This window comes from Balaenoptera musculus, chromosome 7 (genome assembly GCF_009873245.2).
Source record: "Balaenoptera musculus isolate JJ_BM4_2016_0621 chromosome 7, mBalMus1.pri.v3, whole genome shotgun sequence".
Taxonomy (NCBI): Eukaryota; Metazoa; Chordata; class Mammalia; order Artiodactyla; family Balaenopteridae; genus Balaenoptera; species Balaenoptera musculus.
Window position 1 is genome coordinate 39162301 of NC_045791.1, and position 15810 is coordinate 39178110.

General features: G+C 42.4%; 1 protein-coding gene across 6 annotated transcripts in view; it reads left to right on the plus strand.

Annotated features, from left to right (window-relative positions):
• The first annotated feature begins 1968 nt into the window (after positions 1-1968).
• Positions 1969-15810, plus strand: part of GPD2 (glycerol-3-phosphate dehydrogenase 2) — a 137683-nt gene continuing 123841 nt past the window's right edge. For 3 of the 6 annotated variants that reach the window (XR_005020645.1, XM_036858311.1, XM_036858307.1), the window contains exon 1: positions 1969-2044. The gene's annotated coding sequence lies outside the window, so the exon portion shown is untranslated. Of the gene's footprint in view, positions 2045-4390; positions 4600-4786; positions 5284-5874; positions 5895-15810 lie in introns of those variants that run through there. The other 3 variants (XM_036858308.1, XM_036858305.1, XM_036858309.1) reach the window with 3 other exon arrangements.

Here is a 15810-nt window from a genome sequence, read left to right on the forward strand (position 1 = left end):
TCATAAACAGTTCCTCTGAAGAACCCAATCCTCCATTTTGTTTCAGCTCCCACATCAGAACCTAATACTTTTTCATGTTCTCTGCATGAGTTATTTGGGACATATCTGCTTGCCCACAACCTTTCTCCTGCTATTAAATAGCAGGCTATGTTCCAGAGACAACATTACTCAATTTATATCACCAACATTTGTTTTCAGTGCTGCCTTGTCCAAAGAACAAAGTGGATGCCTGCCCAAGGAAGTTCATATTTCCTTTACCCACAAGACCTTTACATCTAAGTAAGTTTCCTGGTGTCACTTTATATTGATGCCTTAAAATTTTATTTCAAGAATACTTTCCCAGATTCTTATAAAGCAGAAATAAACCTTAAAGAACCCATTAAAATATGGGTTAAACCTATTAAAATATATTTAGTATTTTCATTTCATCTTTTCAAGGATCATATACTGTATTTTTACCTCATTCTTGATCCTAACTCTTTGGAAATCACTGACGTGGGAAGATTTTCTGTTGGATATTTTTAGATGTCTATAGTTCTGCTTTTAAGAATTCAAGTAACAAGGAGGTGGAGGCCCACTAAATGATAAATGACCTGCTCTAATCTCCAAGCCCCAAAGGTACTGGTCCAGTCCTGTTCAAGGATTTAAGATTTTTCTGGACAGCACTGCTAATCTTCTAGAAACTCCATATTAGTGGGCTTTTTTTTTTTTTTTTGTACGTAGTAAACTTGAAGTCTTTGTTTAATGTTTGGTTATCTTCTTAATGTTGTAACTGTTGTTAACAATGGATAAGATTATAGGTACATACAGTACTTCCTAAATTATGTAAAGTACTAAAATAATATAATGGAAGAAAGATGTGAGCATACACAGCAATCAAAGCTCAGAACAAAGGTGTCTTGGCCCAGTATTGGACCATGAGTCAGAATGTGTGGGGTTCAGGGTAGGGAAATGACATTGGTGATACTTTTATTGACAATCTACATGTTAGGCATTTTACATATATTATCCCATTCAATTCCAGTTTGGCTGTTGCTAGCTGTGTTATCTTGGGCATGTTACTTAACAATTTTGTGCCTCAGTTTCCCACTTTGTAAAAACAAAGCCAAGAAACCAAAAAACTCATAGTTATTCTGAGGATTAAAGATTACAAGTACTTTGTTAAGACTAGTGCCTGACACAGAGTAAGTAGTATTGAATGTTTGCTATTCTCAGTATATTCTCACTGATAAGGAAACTGAGGCTCTGAGTGGCTAGAGGTTAAATAACTTAGAAGAGGATGGATTTGAAGCCCACACACTGTTCTCTATACCAAGCAGTTTCTCATTTTAGTCTTGGCTCTATGTTAGGCTAACTCTGTAACTTTAGGTAAAGTACTTAATAATTCTGGGCCTTGGTTTCATCATTTGTAAAACAAAAGTCTGTGAGTTAATAACATTTATGGCCCCTTCAATCCTTACATTCCATAATTTTATTATGAGCTTTGATAACCAATGAACACTCAGGGGAAATGTGCTCCTCTCTAGAAGTGGGCAGGGACTAAAACAGTTGACCCTGGGCAGGTGGTAAATGGTCATAAAAGGTGAGTAATAGAATCACCAATGGAAGGTTCTCCATTTGGGGGAAAGGTCACCCCCAGCAGTTGGGTTGAAGATGTCTAAGCGTCAGGGAGCCTACTCTCCAGGCTTGGGAAGGGAAGAACTTCTCGCTTGTATTGTTATACTAGACTATAGAAAATAACCCAAATTTACCTGACAACACTACAAAAGCAAGATAAATTAATGGCAGGCGAATTTAGGCTTTGTTTACATAGGAACGAAGGAAAAGGGGAAAGCTTTTCAGATTTCGGTAGCCATGTGAGACTGAAAACTTAGGATAGTCCTGAAGTTTCCTTAGGCACATGAGAAGAGTTAGGTGGCACCAAAGTTATTTGACACCCTCAATCTGAAAGACAGTAAACATAGTTTCATTCCAAATGCCGAGTCATGCTTATGAGGACAAGGAGAAACACTTAAGACTCTAACTTCTCTGAGGTACTGGTCAGGTCAGTAGATCGTTTTCTGCTGAAATAATTACTTCATGTTTTTAAATTTAGTTATGATAAGTGCTTCTCCTCCTACACCCTCACTCAGTTTTCTCCCTTTTTAGCCCTCAACATGTTTGTTTGGTTTTAATTCCATGAGAAGCTGTAGCAAGTGTATGTGTGTAGGGAAGACTTTTCTTTTTAATATTGTTTGTGTATCTAGTGTAATACTTAATTCTGAAGAGTAATTTCTAAATGAATGATTATTGCCCTCCTCCTCATAAAATTATCTTAACAATGAAAAGAAATTGCTTACCCATATGGGAAATTACATTACTGTTAGATACCTCAATCAGCAACCAAATTCTTTCAGTGGAATTCTTATCATAATAAGCAAGACCCAGGGGCAGAGATAGAGAGGTGGAAAGCTACTTTAGGTACTCATAAATAGTAACCTAAGTTTTAAAGCATTATGTTCAAGGCTAAAAGGAAAAAATTATTTTTATACTTTATTCCTTCTAGAAGATACTGATGGAGTAAATAGGGAATAGGTTTTGATTTTGTGAGTCTGTCGGTCTTAAAGCAGAAGGATCATAAACCTCTGCATTTTGAAATTATCTAGTGTATATATTGAAAAGTTAATTTTTTTACCACTTTTGCCTTGAATAAAAGTGGATGCCTAATTTATGTTGAATAACTACAAATCAGCTGTGTTTTTATGCAGTAATTGGAAGTAATTATTTTACAATGATTTCTAATTAAAAATTTTTTTTCAAGGCTGTAGTTGAGATTAGATGTGCATGGAGCACGGGGAAGAGGAGGGCTGAGGTGGGTTGTTTAGAAAAAGAAGATCCAGAGTAAGCTGTATGCTTATCATGCATGTTAAGCTTTCTTATCTCTCCTCTCTTAACCCCTCCTATACACACCTTTTTCATTTGATACCTTTCCTGAATTCCACCAATGCCTAGGGTCCTCCTGCTTTCCTTTGGTTGCTTTGCGCCCCAGCCTTGGCAAGTGAAAACATGTCCAGTGCTTCTGAGTTTTTTCACCTCAAAATTCTCTACCTCCTCCCATGTTCTATTCCGTCAGGGTCTGACTTGGATTGGACCATCATGGATGGTCATGGGTTATTGATGAGAACTGAATCCCTGCTGGCTTGTTAGCTAGCAAGGTGACCAGGACTTGTGGGGAAAATAAACAGCAGACATAATAGGGCTCAGAACAAATTGTTCACCTGAGCATTCATTTCATATCAATTAACAGTTACAGAACATCTACTATGTTATAGGGACTGTGCTAGGTGCAAAAGTGAATAATATGTTGTCTCCATTTTCCAAGCACTGAACTGTCCTGGGAGAATTAGTGGGAAGAAAATCCAGGACTGGCACCTCAGTTCTGCCAGATTATTCCTCTTCTATGCAACGTGTTGCTCTTCTAGACAAATGTTTAGGATTTCAAAAAATGTGAAAGCAATGGTCTATTAGAGGGGTTCTCAACCCTGCCTGGGTGTTCACGTGAATCATGAGGTGGGGGGAAGGTTTCAACAGTGGTTCTCAAGCTGTAGTGTGCACCTGAATCGCCTGAAGGGCTTGTTCAATCAGCTAGGCCCCTGGCCCCAGAGTTTAAGAATCAGGTAGTCTGGAGTGAAGCCGAGAATCTGCATGTCTATCAAGTTCTCTGGTGATGCTGGCTCCCCCAGCTACACTTTGAGACCCATAGTTTTAAAATATAAAGATGTCCAGGTTCCATCCACCAACTGATTCAACTGGTGTGGGGATGGGAACCTAGTATTGATCATTTAACACCGCCCCCCCACCCCGCCCCAATCCCCCGCTGTTCCACTGGATAGACTACCCATTGGATAGGCTGGTTTCCTGTTACTATGAGTTTGGGACCCAATGAAACTACATATTCCTCTGGGTCAATTATAATAATTAACTGGTATTTAAAGAAATTAGTAAGTGATAAGAAATAATTGGCTGAAAAAAACCCACCCCTGCGCTTTTGTTTCAAACTAATTTGGCTGCCTTTTTTTGGAAGGCCTTTTCAACCCTTCCCTGGGTATTTTCCAATACCACGGTAGAAACGTTACGTGTAAAGCTCCCAGAAATCTTCGGAGGAAAGACCTTAAAGAAATGGGTCAATTTGATCCCCATCTGCGTCCTCCTTGGGCCCCCTCGGCCTCGCCTAGCACTTCTAGTGCCAACAAGTGAGCTGGGCATGCTCAGTGGGCAGGGTCGGTTCTGGGGGTGCAACTGGGAAGCCTGCTGCTCTGCTGCCTGGGCTCTCCCCTCCCCCCACCTGTACGAGGCTGGGCCCGAGGAGCCCGTGCTCAGCATCCCACCCCCTGAAGCTTGGGCTTGGTCTTCCCTGCGGGTCTTCTCGCTGACATTCAGCCAGGGGTCAGGCGGCCAGGCGCGCCTCCAGAGCGCGCGGGGGGAGCCCGGGCGAAGGCTCTGGGCTCTGACGGTGGGGTCCCAGGGGCCCGCCTGCCTCCCAGACGCGTTTCTAGGCTCAGGGAAGCCTGCCTGCCGAATAGGGGAAGCCAGATTCGGGGGCGAGTAACGAGAAATCAGGTAAGCCAGCCCCGCCGGCGTGCAGGCGGACGAGTCTCCTCTCTCCTGGGCAGGTGGCGAGGGCGGCCCACATGGAGGAAGGCGGAGGAAATCCGACACCCCCGCCGTCTTCCCCCGGCCTAGCCCCGCCGAGGCTTCCCGGCCCGCCAGCCGGCTGGCGAGGCGAGGCGGAGGGTCTGGAGTGAGGCCGGGCGAAGACGCGGGCAGGACTTGCGGCCTGGGGCCAGGGCCACGCACACGCCGCGCCGCGGCCCATCCCCGCGGGCCCCGCGCCCCGGCCTAGTCATGTTCATTTGGAGGCGGAGACCTCGCTCGTTCTCTGCCCGCTAGTTCGCAACGCTTCCCCGCCTTCCCGGCCGGGTCCCCCGCCTCCACTTCCGCGCTTCCCCGCTGGGTCGGCGGAGCCTGGGCCCGAGGTATCCGGCTGCTTGTGGCGGTCGCGCCGCCGGGGTCGACTCTCGGGGAGGGGAGCGGGAGGAGCGAGTTTCGGGGGAGGCGGGGGCGCGGCTGCTCTGGTGCGTCGGGTTACAGTCGCCCTGCTTGTTCGGGGCGTGACATCCACGCGCGCCTCGCTGCGAGTATCCGGACCGAGGCGCTGATTCGGGGGAGGCAGAGACTCCGCCCAGGCCCGAGGAAACGGGCGCTTCTGCCCTCTCTCCCCTCGCGCGAGAGGATCAATCTAAGGTGTGTGCTTCCCGGGAGACCCCCGTGCCCCCGCCCCCTGGGTTCTGGGGCGGGGGGTGGTCCCTCTCTGACCGGGTGGAGTCCGGTGTTGGGGAGCGTGGTGGCAGAATCTAGGGAAAGATTTAGAATTTTTCCGCACCAACAGAACGTGGGCTCATTCTTACCGGGAGCAGGGCGGTGGGGTGGAATACTTTTGCCTCCTTGGTTAAGTGGCAGGACTTTGGGGTGAGCGTTGGTGTCTAAATGAAAGTTTGCTGCAAACTTATGGCTTGTGGACGCCGCTCGTCTGAAAAGAAGGACTGTTGCTCCCTTCTGAAGCAAGGGAGGGAAAGATTCTAGAAGGGGACTGAGGCTTCTTTGAGATCTTAGCTGCTGGAGTGTGACAGTTTTAGGAGGAAATGGAAGGTGTACCCTGATGAACTTAAAAACAGCCCCTACTCCCCACGTAGTAACTTCTGCGTCAAAAATAGTCTTGAAGCGTGCTTTGGCAGGAACGTATAGCCCTGTGAATGAAGTGCTGATCTGGAGCCCTGGACCTCTAGACTGCCTTCCATCTTCTGCGGGGGAGCATTCACTCCGGGAACTACGCTCCTCAGGAGTTCCAAAGAAATGTACACATGCAAGTTCTCTTAGTGACGGGGCCAACCCAAATTACGCGACACTTTATAAATATCATGGGAAAGGCTGGGGACAGCTATAGACATAGCTGACAACTAACTTAGTCAACTTTTATACTTGTATAAATAGGTATGGGATGGAAAAGTAGGTTCCACTGAGTCCTCATTGCTTAAAACAAAACAATTTTGCATACGTTCCCAAGTTTAATAGATGTGAAGTTTTGTTTTGGAGTGTGGAGGGTAATGGGAACTGCCACACGGGGGCCAGGCACTTCCTGGTAGCTATGACCACTCTAGTCTCTGAGTGCCACAGTTCTTGCTGGCCATGGTCTGAGTGCTGGATGCCGTTGCTCAACGGATACCATGTGCAGCCTGGGGAACCTTATGATGAGGATGTTGGAACCCTCCTGTGTTTCTCATTGGGGGATTATGTCAAGTTACAACACTCCCTTGATTTTTCCAAATCAACTCGTCAAATGATGCAGCGGTACCTTAGTAATAATGGAAAAAGATGGAATTTGGGGTTTGAGAACCAGCATTGTTGGAACTGTCCATTCTGATATCTCACATAGTCACTTTATTTTATAAAGACATTCTGAGCAGCATTAATACTCTGCTTCCTTCTCTCTCCCTCTGATTTATGAAAAGATGCAATGGCTTAGCTCAGTAATTGACAAGAGGGCCAATCGTCAATGCCTCCCCTTTTGTTTTTGTTAACTATTTAATCTCAGAGATGTTTAGAAATATTTGACTATCATGGTACATAAGTCATACTGGTGAATAATTATAACTCTCAAATTATCCCGTTTGCTATTAGTTTCTGCTTTCATTACTAGAATGTACGTTCTGTGAGAGGGCGTGGCCTGCCTCACACACTTTCGTATTTCCAGTACCTGGAGTGGTGACTAGTTTGTGATAAATGTTTTCTCAATGAGTGACTAAACTGTGGGACAAACTCTAGCTGGGTGTAGTGGGGGAAGAAAACCAGAGATTTTGGCTTTAGGGAAACTATTCAACCTCACTGGGCCTCAGTTGTCTCAATGACAAAATGTAGATAATAATATATGATATAACACATGTAAAATCACTAGTGATGTTCCTTTCAGGTAGTAGATTTCAAAATATTACTTTCTTCTTTCTTATATATTTTACTTTTTATATTCAAAAAGGGAAGACTTGGGGAAAGAATGCAGATAGTTGGATAATTTAGCTCTTGCATGTTGTGAATGAATTATCCAGGTTTTTTCCCCCGTTAATTTGGTGTGTGTGATAGAAGTAAGGGGGAGGGGGAAGTTAGTGGCAGCTATGGTTATCAGAGACGGGAAACAATTTCCAGATCATTATCTAATTTCTCCTCTTTATTTTTTTAATGTGATGAAGTTTCTGCTCAGGTTTTCCAGAACTTGATTTTTTTTCTACTTGTCAACAACCAGACTCACTACGTTGTCCTCAGTACAGAAACAACACTTTAGAAAGAGCATTAGGAATCAAATAGCTGTAACACTTGACTTCTTAAATGAAATTTTCTGTAGTCTTGTGCAGCATTATATAGTAATAAGGTAAAGAAAAATATGGTTATCCTGCTTTTGAGAAGGTTAGAGTTCATTTAACAAGGTAAAACGTATAGATGTCGAACAGTTAGAGACCAGCGTAAGATCTTGCATAGTCCCGTACCCAATGGTTATGGAAGGGAGAGGTTAACATGCGCTCAAGTAGCTGGAGACAATTTTGTGGTGAAGAGAATGTCACTTCAGCAACAGAGAGACTTAAAGTTTCCTGAAGATTACAGCGGATCATTTTTGTTTCAAGAATGTTTGCTATTTTGTACTTCAGTGTATTAAAAAGCCAAACAATCATATACTTTCAAAAGTAAACTTTCTATGGAAAAGCATATTAGAAACCTACAATACAATTCTGTACATGAACTAAATGATACTTTTCACTGTGTCTCTGAAGTTTTAAAGCCCAGGATTGGAGTTAAAAATTATAACTTTTCATTCTTGCCACTTTTAACACCCTTGCTTAAAACAAAGTGTCAGATGGCCTGCCTTTTACTCTCTCCAGTTGTATATAATAGGATTATCGTTTTCATCTGAAGTTTCCGGGGAAAATTACTAGTCATTAAGTTTGGGATCCCCACAACTGGCTAATTTTAGACGGTGTTATAAAAGTGGTTTTAGATGCTCTTCAAAATACTCAGGAAATTCCATCAGGATTCATCACCTTTGAGATAAGAAGGAAACTTGGAAGTTGTTTTATAGAGGAAGAAGAAGCTAATAAAAGGGTGTGTTGTATATTTCCTTGTTTTAGAATTGTTGACCTGATGGGGGAAAGAAATGTAGGGCGGGGAGAGATGATCAGATTCAACTGCAAGTGAGAAAGACAAGGGCCAACGTGGCTACAAGCCAGGAAATGTCGAACAACTTTAGACCTCTTCCTGTATTACCTGACCAGGGATTGATCTAAGGAGCATTTTAGGAAAAGGAAGCTTGAGGAGCTAATGGTTTGAATACCTGAGGATGTTGAGGTAATGACTGTGGTCAGAGTTTGTCTAGAACTCTAATTTTGTGTCCTGACGTGAATGTGACCATTTTTGTTTGTTTGTTTGTTTTGGGTTTTTTTCCCCTTGTTTCCCAGGATTTTCACCTTTTTTTGGCAGTTCTTACTAGTTCTTTGGGTTAAATATTTATTCCTATATCGTATCTGTGTTCTTATTTCCCATTTTTCAGTTGAAAATTTTCTGTTGATTCTTTTAAAATAAGGTTTCTGATTTGTGCAGCAGACAAAACATAGTTTCTGATTTTAATTAGGTCAAGCTCTGGCTCTGTTAGTTCACTAAAATTAGTGGGAAAAATTAACTAATAGAAAATGTTGCCCTCCTAAGTAAAAATTTATTGTGACAAAATGTATTAACAAAACTCCAAAGCATTACTTGGGGATATCTTTTACTTTTTTTGGCAAAATGAAATGATTACTGGTGTACTTTATTCTGTAGCAGTCAGATACTGTTAAAGTGTGAGGAATGACTGTTTCATTTAGATTTTTCTAGCCTCAGATTCTTTAAATAGTGATATATCCTCTGTGGAATTTCATATTTGATTATCCACCTATATCCTTCAAACCCCACAAATTATAACAGAGAGGCTGTTTTCTGAAAATGAGATTTCTAGAAGCTGCTACTGTCAAATGACACGGTCTTCGGGTATGACTTGCTGACACATGCTTAGTAAGCTTTATTACTTCCCTCATATGCACCAGTGACCACTAAGTCTGGTTGGTTATTCACACTAGGAACAAAAGTTGATGTTCAAGGTAAACATTTTCGGAAAATTTTCATTGGGATTTTATGAGTTTCAATAAAACACAATGGGGGCTTCCCTGGTGGCGCAGTGGTTGAGAATCCGCCTGCTAATGCAGGGGACACGGGTTCGAGCCCTGGTCTGGGAGGATCCCACATGCCGCGGAGCAACTAGGCCCGTGAGCCACAATTACTGAGCCTGCGCGACTGGAGCCTGTGCTCCGCAACAGGAGAGGTCGCGATAGTGAGAGGCCCGCGCACCGCGATGAAGAGGGGCCCCCGCTTGCCACAACTAGAGAAAGCCCTCGCACAGAAACGAACAGCCAAAAATAAATAAATTAATTAAAAAACAAACAAAACAAAACAAAAAACACAATGAATTTCTACCTGTATTTGAAAAGTGATGAAAATAGTACGGCTCAGAGTACTAGGTTCTCAAAAGTCGTTTTCTTTTGTTTAAACTGAAGAAAGAAAGGATGTTTTGTTTCGCTGCTGTAATATCAGAACTGCTTTGATCATATCACTCTTTGCTCCACCCTTCCGTGGGTCACTCTGCCCTATTGCATTAAATTCTAAATATTTATCTTTGAATTCATGGACGTTTCCGGTCTTGCCCCAATATTAAACTTCTGCCCTTCTCTTCCTCGTGATCCAGTCAAACTGGACTACATGAAATTCTCTAGATCTGTTTTATTCCTACTGCTGCCCCTATGCTAATGTTTTTCCTTCTACTTCACCTCTTTAAAATCCTACCAATCCTTGAATGTCCTGACCACAGGCTACCAGTTTTGTGACGCTTTCCTTCACTGCCCCAGTCAGAAGTGTTTTGTACATTTCCTAAATTCTTCAACTACTTTTTTTATGCCACTCATAAGTATCTCATTTAGTCCTGTGTATGGTCATTATTTGAAAACATGCATAATTTCCTTTCCTGCAGAAGATCATGCAGAGCAAGGGCTGGATCTTACACAATTTTATAGACCTCATGTGCCCAACCCAAGTCCCTGCATGTGGGGACACCTAGTAAATAGTTGTTGAATGAATGATTGACTCATAATTCACTCATCCCTTAATTACCAAGAATAAATGATAGAAATGGTTGGGGTGTGATTGGACAGCAGGTAACACACAGCCAGATGCATTTCAGATAATCAGTTAAACTGAATCTTTATCTTTTTTCAGGCTTTCTCCCTGTACATTTGGCAGTTCTTATATCTAAAGGATATTTGTTTTAGGAGGAGGAAAGGAAATTGCTGCATTTGAACCAAAGTTATAAAAGCAATCTGTGAAGAAAATCAGTGGAGGAATCTGCAAATGAGGAGGTCATTTAAGATCTGCTAAGGAGTCACCTTTGTCAGGGCTCTTAGGGCTCCCTTCTCTTCACTAACTTCTCCCTTTTTCCCCACCTGCCTACCTAATCCAATCTCTTAAGAAAGAATCCAGAAAATTAATTCGTAACAAGATTACTGATAAAATTAGCTTGTCGCTATGTCAAAGGTCTCTGGATTCTAAGGGGACAAAACCTTAGGGACCATTTATGTAGGTTAAGTGGAAGGAGCTTTGGCGGTGGGCAAGTGTTTACTTCTGTGCATCCCTGAAGTCACATTATAGCCACCTGCCTGTGGCTTTGGTCAGTCTCTGCACCTGTCAGTTTCTTCCTCTGTAAAATAAGGTGGCAGAACTGTGTGAATTTAAAGCCATAAAAGCGCAGGGTGTTTTATTGCTCTTGTGTCTTGCAAGGGGAAGCCAGTCATGGTCAGTGGGCTCTGTTCACCTCTGGACCTGGCCTAACTTTTCCTCTTACTTCCCCGAGTTTGGGATGTCCTTTCTCTCAGCCTCTCCAGATGTGGCAGTCACTTGGGAGGATGCTGCATTCCCTGCTTCTCCCTCCTGGCTTGTGCTCATAGGATCTGTTACAACAAATATCCTTTCACTTCTCTCTTTCTTTATGTTGCCCTTTCCCCTATCCCAACCCACTATTAAGTAGCTGGGATATTTATCTAAAAAATATATATTCACAGAATTTTAAATAGGAAGGGGGTTAAAGATCTAACCCAATGCTGTCTTTTTATTATTGATAATAAATTATAATGATAAGTATCATTTAGAGCAATCACTTTTTCTAGGCCCTGTGCTATGCACTTTGCACACATTATTTCATATATCAACAGTGAACCCTGTTACATCAGTGAGGAAACCGAGTTCCAAAGAACATAAGTGACTTCCTCAAAGCCACAGTTATGTTCCAGTATGACAGAAAGTCCCTTTTTTTTTGCTACTTTGGATTCCCCTGCTCGAATCATTGAACTTTGCCTTTTTTTTTTTTAATTTTTTAATTTATTATTTATTTATTATTTTTATTTTTGGCTGTGTTGGGTCTTCGTTTCTGTGCGAGGGCTTTCTCCAGTTGCGGCGAGTGGGGGCCACTCTTCATCGCGGTGCGCGGGCCTCTCACTATCGCGGCCTCTCTTGTTGCGGAGCAGAGGCTCCAGACGCTCAGGCTCAGTAGTTGTGGCTCATGGGCCCAGTTGCTCCGCGGCATGTGGGATCCTCCCAGACCAGGGCTCGAACCCGTGTCCCCTGCATTGGCAGGCAGATTCTCAACCACTGCGCCACCAGGGAAGCCCCCTGAACTTTGCCTTTTAATACTTCACTTCCTAATACTTGGTGCTGTGGGTCAACAGTTTCCACCAGTGATGCTGAATTTGTTCAGACATTGAAGGCATAGCACAGTATCCCCGCCTGAAACAATATTCCTTTTTTTTTCTTGTTTTCCATGTTTTTCTTTATTTTTTTAATTTATTATTTTTATTGGAGTAAAATTGCTTTACAATGTTGTGTTAGTTTCTACTGTACAGTGAAGTGAATCAGCTATATGTGTACATATATATCCCCTCCCTTTTGGACCTCCCTCCCCACCCCCTGCCCATCCTACCCATCTAGGTCATCACAGAGCACCAAGCTGAGCTCCCTGTGCTATACAGCAGGTTCCCACTAGCTATCTGTTTTACACATGGTAGTGTATTTATGTCAGACCTAATCTCCCAGTTCATCCCACCCTCCCCTTACCCCCTGTGTCCACATGTCTGTTCTCGACGTCTGTGTTTCTATTCCTGCCCTGCAAATAGGTTCATCTGTACCATTTTTCTAGATTGCACATATATGCATTAATATTCAAAAAGACACATGTACCCCAATGTTCATTGCAGCACTGTTTACAATAACCAGGACATGGAAACAACCTAAATGTCCATCGACAGATGAATGGATAAAGAAGATGTGGTACATATATATAATGGAATATTTCTCAGCCATAAAAAGAAATGAAATTGGGTCATTTGTAGAGATGTAGATGGACCTAGAGTCTGTCATACAGAGTGAAGTAAGTCAGAAAGAGAAAAACAATATTTCTTTTGATTTGACTTCTAGGAACCATGACATTGTTAAAATCCTCTTTAGTCTTAATGAATGTGGAAACACCCTGCAACTTGGTATCAGTCTGCCTTTTCCACTCCTACACCTGGGTTTGTGAATGCTGGTGGGAAAATGAACACCATCATGCAAACTGGAGGCACCTACAAATTTATGTTCTCTAGCTTTAGCCACAGGGCAGTTCTTTTATCTTTGCCTGTTTCTAGACAGCATCTTTTCTTGTTTCTCCCCGTAGTTTTTCCAAACCTTCCGCATTTTCTTTGAGCCTTTTATCCCACTGTGCATTTGTTTCTTTACCAGAAGATGATCGTTAGTGGTTAGAGCAGACTAAACTGTTCTAACAGAAATATCTAAAAATAGATAAAAGCACAAACACAACAGACGTTTATTTCTTGGTCATGTCATAGTCTTGGTTGGTGGATGGCTTTCCTCTAATTGATGACTCAGGCATCCTGGAACCTTTCATTTTGTGATTCTGCCATCCCTTAGGACTTTGTTTTCAAGCGTCTTCAGCTTCTCTGAAAGAGAAGAAGCATATCCACTTTCTAAATACTTAAAGTGAAGTATCCACTCACATAGCATCAGCCAGAAATCAGGTGCGCAGTCACACCTATCAACAAGGGGAGATTGGAAAGTCTAGTCTGGCTGGGAGAGGAAGAGATTATGGGTTTTTGGTGAAGAGCTAGCTGTACCTTTCACAGTGTCCTTGCCTCCTGTTATACTGAGAAAACAGAGATATCATGTCAATATTTTGATATCTTAATATTTTGTTCTCCTTTCCACATCTTCCCTGTATCTGAATATATTAACTCCATCATTAACTACCAACTTAGAGGTAGAGTTATCCAGAGTTTATGCTTTCCCTGATACTCTAAATCCCCCATTTCTTCAGCTAGTTTACTCTATGTAGTTTCTCCATGTTCACCTGCATTTTAAATATTTACAAGAATGTTCAAGATTCTCCCATCACAATAACAAACAAGACCAAAACCCAAAACTATTCTTCCTCTCTTCACTCCCCTCTACTACATGCTCATTCTCTCCTTTCTTTCAAGCTACACTTCCTGAAAGTATCTTATATGTTGTTTTTCTACTTCATTACCTTCCATTCACCCCGCAACTGTTGACAATTTGGCTTCTACCTTAGACGAATCTGTTCTTTTTATGATTATTGGTTTCTCCCCAACTGCCAAACCCGTAGGAGCTTATTGCTTGAAATTTCTGTGATTCTGCTGATTCCCTCCTTTGTGAAATTGAACTTTCACCAGGCTACCATGACACTTCATTCTTCTTTTGGACTACTCCTTATGGGTCTCTTTGCAGATTCTTCCCCTTGATGTTGTAGTTCCCAGGGTCTGTTCTTAGTTCACTGTCTTCTCATTGTAGATGTTCTCTGTACCATCAAGTACATCTATATCTTTGATTTCGATGATTTCAAATCAACATCCCCAACCAGACCTCTTCCTTGATTTCAGACTCAGTGGATATTTCCACAGTCAAGACAGGACTCATAATCCCCCTCCCCGCCCCCAAGATGTTTTTCCTCTCATTGAAGAGCACCACCATCCTTTCTCCCACCTGTATCATCCACTCATTTGTTAAGTTTATCAGTCACCTAATATGTGCTAGGCATTTTTCTACAAATTAAAATTATAGTGGTGTACAAAACAGATACAATCTCTTCTCTTGTAGCATTTACATTGTCAGGGAGGGGGAAATTTTCCCCTCTACCTGTCTTGAGTTCTTGTGGCTGGATTAGTAACAAAATTGACATAAGACATTAACAGGAGAAAAACAAATTTTAATTCATGCACTCAGAGGTCTCATTGAAATGGGACGTAAGAAGTGGCCAAAGCAGGCAGCTTTTATATTTTTAGACAAAGAAACAATAAATTTGTGAGGAATTGACAGGACAAAGAAATTTAGGTTTTGGTGCTCAGTTAGTAAGGAACCTAACCAGAGTTTGGGCTTGAAGAAGTAACAAGGTTTGTTTATATAGGCATCTCTGCCCAAATTCCCTATCTCTGGCCTAAAGGGTGTCCTACTTCCAGATGCAGGGAGTGTACCTTTCACATGAGAGATTTATTTCTTACTTTCAGGGAAACAGAAAGGAGAGTCAGACTGTCCCTCTTGCATTCACCATTTCTTAAGGAACTTGAATCCAAAGTAATCAACATGCCATTGTGCATATTTTGGGGTGGCCCGCCCTGAGCCCTAGCAACATTCTGGGGGGTGCAGGGAAGAAATAATCATGATTAAATAAAGATGAGATGTATGAGCTGATGAGAGCTGTGATTATTTTGGAGTTGGATGGTTTGGGAAGGCCTCTCTGAGGAGCTGACATTTGAGCTGGGTCCTGGGTGAGCAGGAGCTAGCTGTACAGAGATGAGCACAGCATTCCAGGCAGAGGAGACAGCTGGTGCCGATACCCTAATTGTATTCTTGATGCATCTGACGGGCAGAAGAATGTAAATAAACCCAGAACTTAGTGAGAGTCAGAGGTATCTGTATTAGTTTCCCGTGGCTGTTAAACAAATTACCGGAAGCTTGGTGGCTTAAAACAACAGAAATTTATTCTCTCTTCGTTCAGGAGGCCAGAAGTCCAAAATCAGTATTACTGGGCCAAAATCAAGGTGTTGGCAGGCCATGCTCCCTTCTGAGGCTCTAGGGGAGAATCCGTTCCTTGTTTCTTTCAGCTGTCGGTGGCTCCCGGCATTCATCAGGTTTTGGCTGCATCACTCCAATCTTTGCCTCTGTGGTCACATTGCCTTCTTCTCTTTGGTGTGTGTCAAATCTCCCTTTTGCTTCCCTCTTATAAAGATACATGTGATTGCATTTGGGACTCACTCTGATAATTCAGGATAATCTCTCCACTCAAGATCCTTTATTTAATCACATTTGCAAAGTCTTTTTTTGGTTGTCTTTATGTAAGATAACACTCATGGGTACCAGGATTTAGGATGTGGATATCTTTACACTGCCACTACTCAACCTACCATAGCGTCCAAGGGAATCTTTAAAAAGTAGGCAAGGGCCACATCCTATAGAGCTGTACAAGCTGGGATAAGGCATTTAGATTTATTTCTGAGGTTATATAAGCCATTGGAGGATTATGTGCTGGTAAATGAAATGGTTTGGTTTTGCTATAACATAGTGTCTCTCAACTTTTTTTTTTTCCAT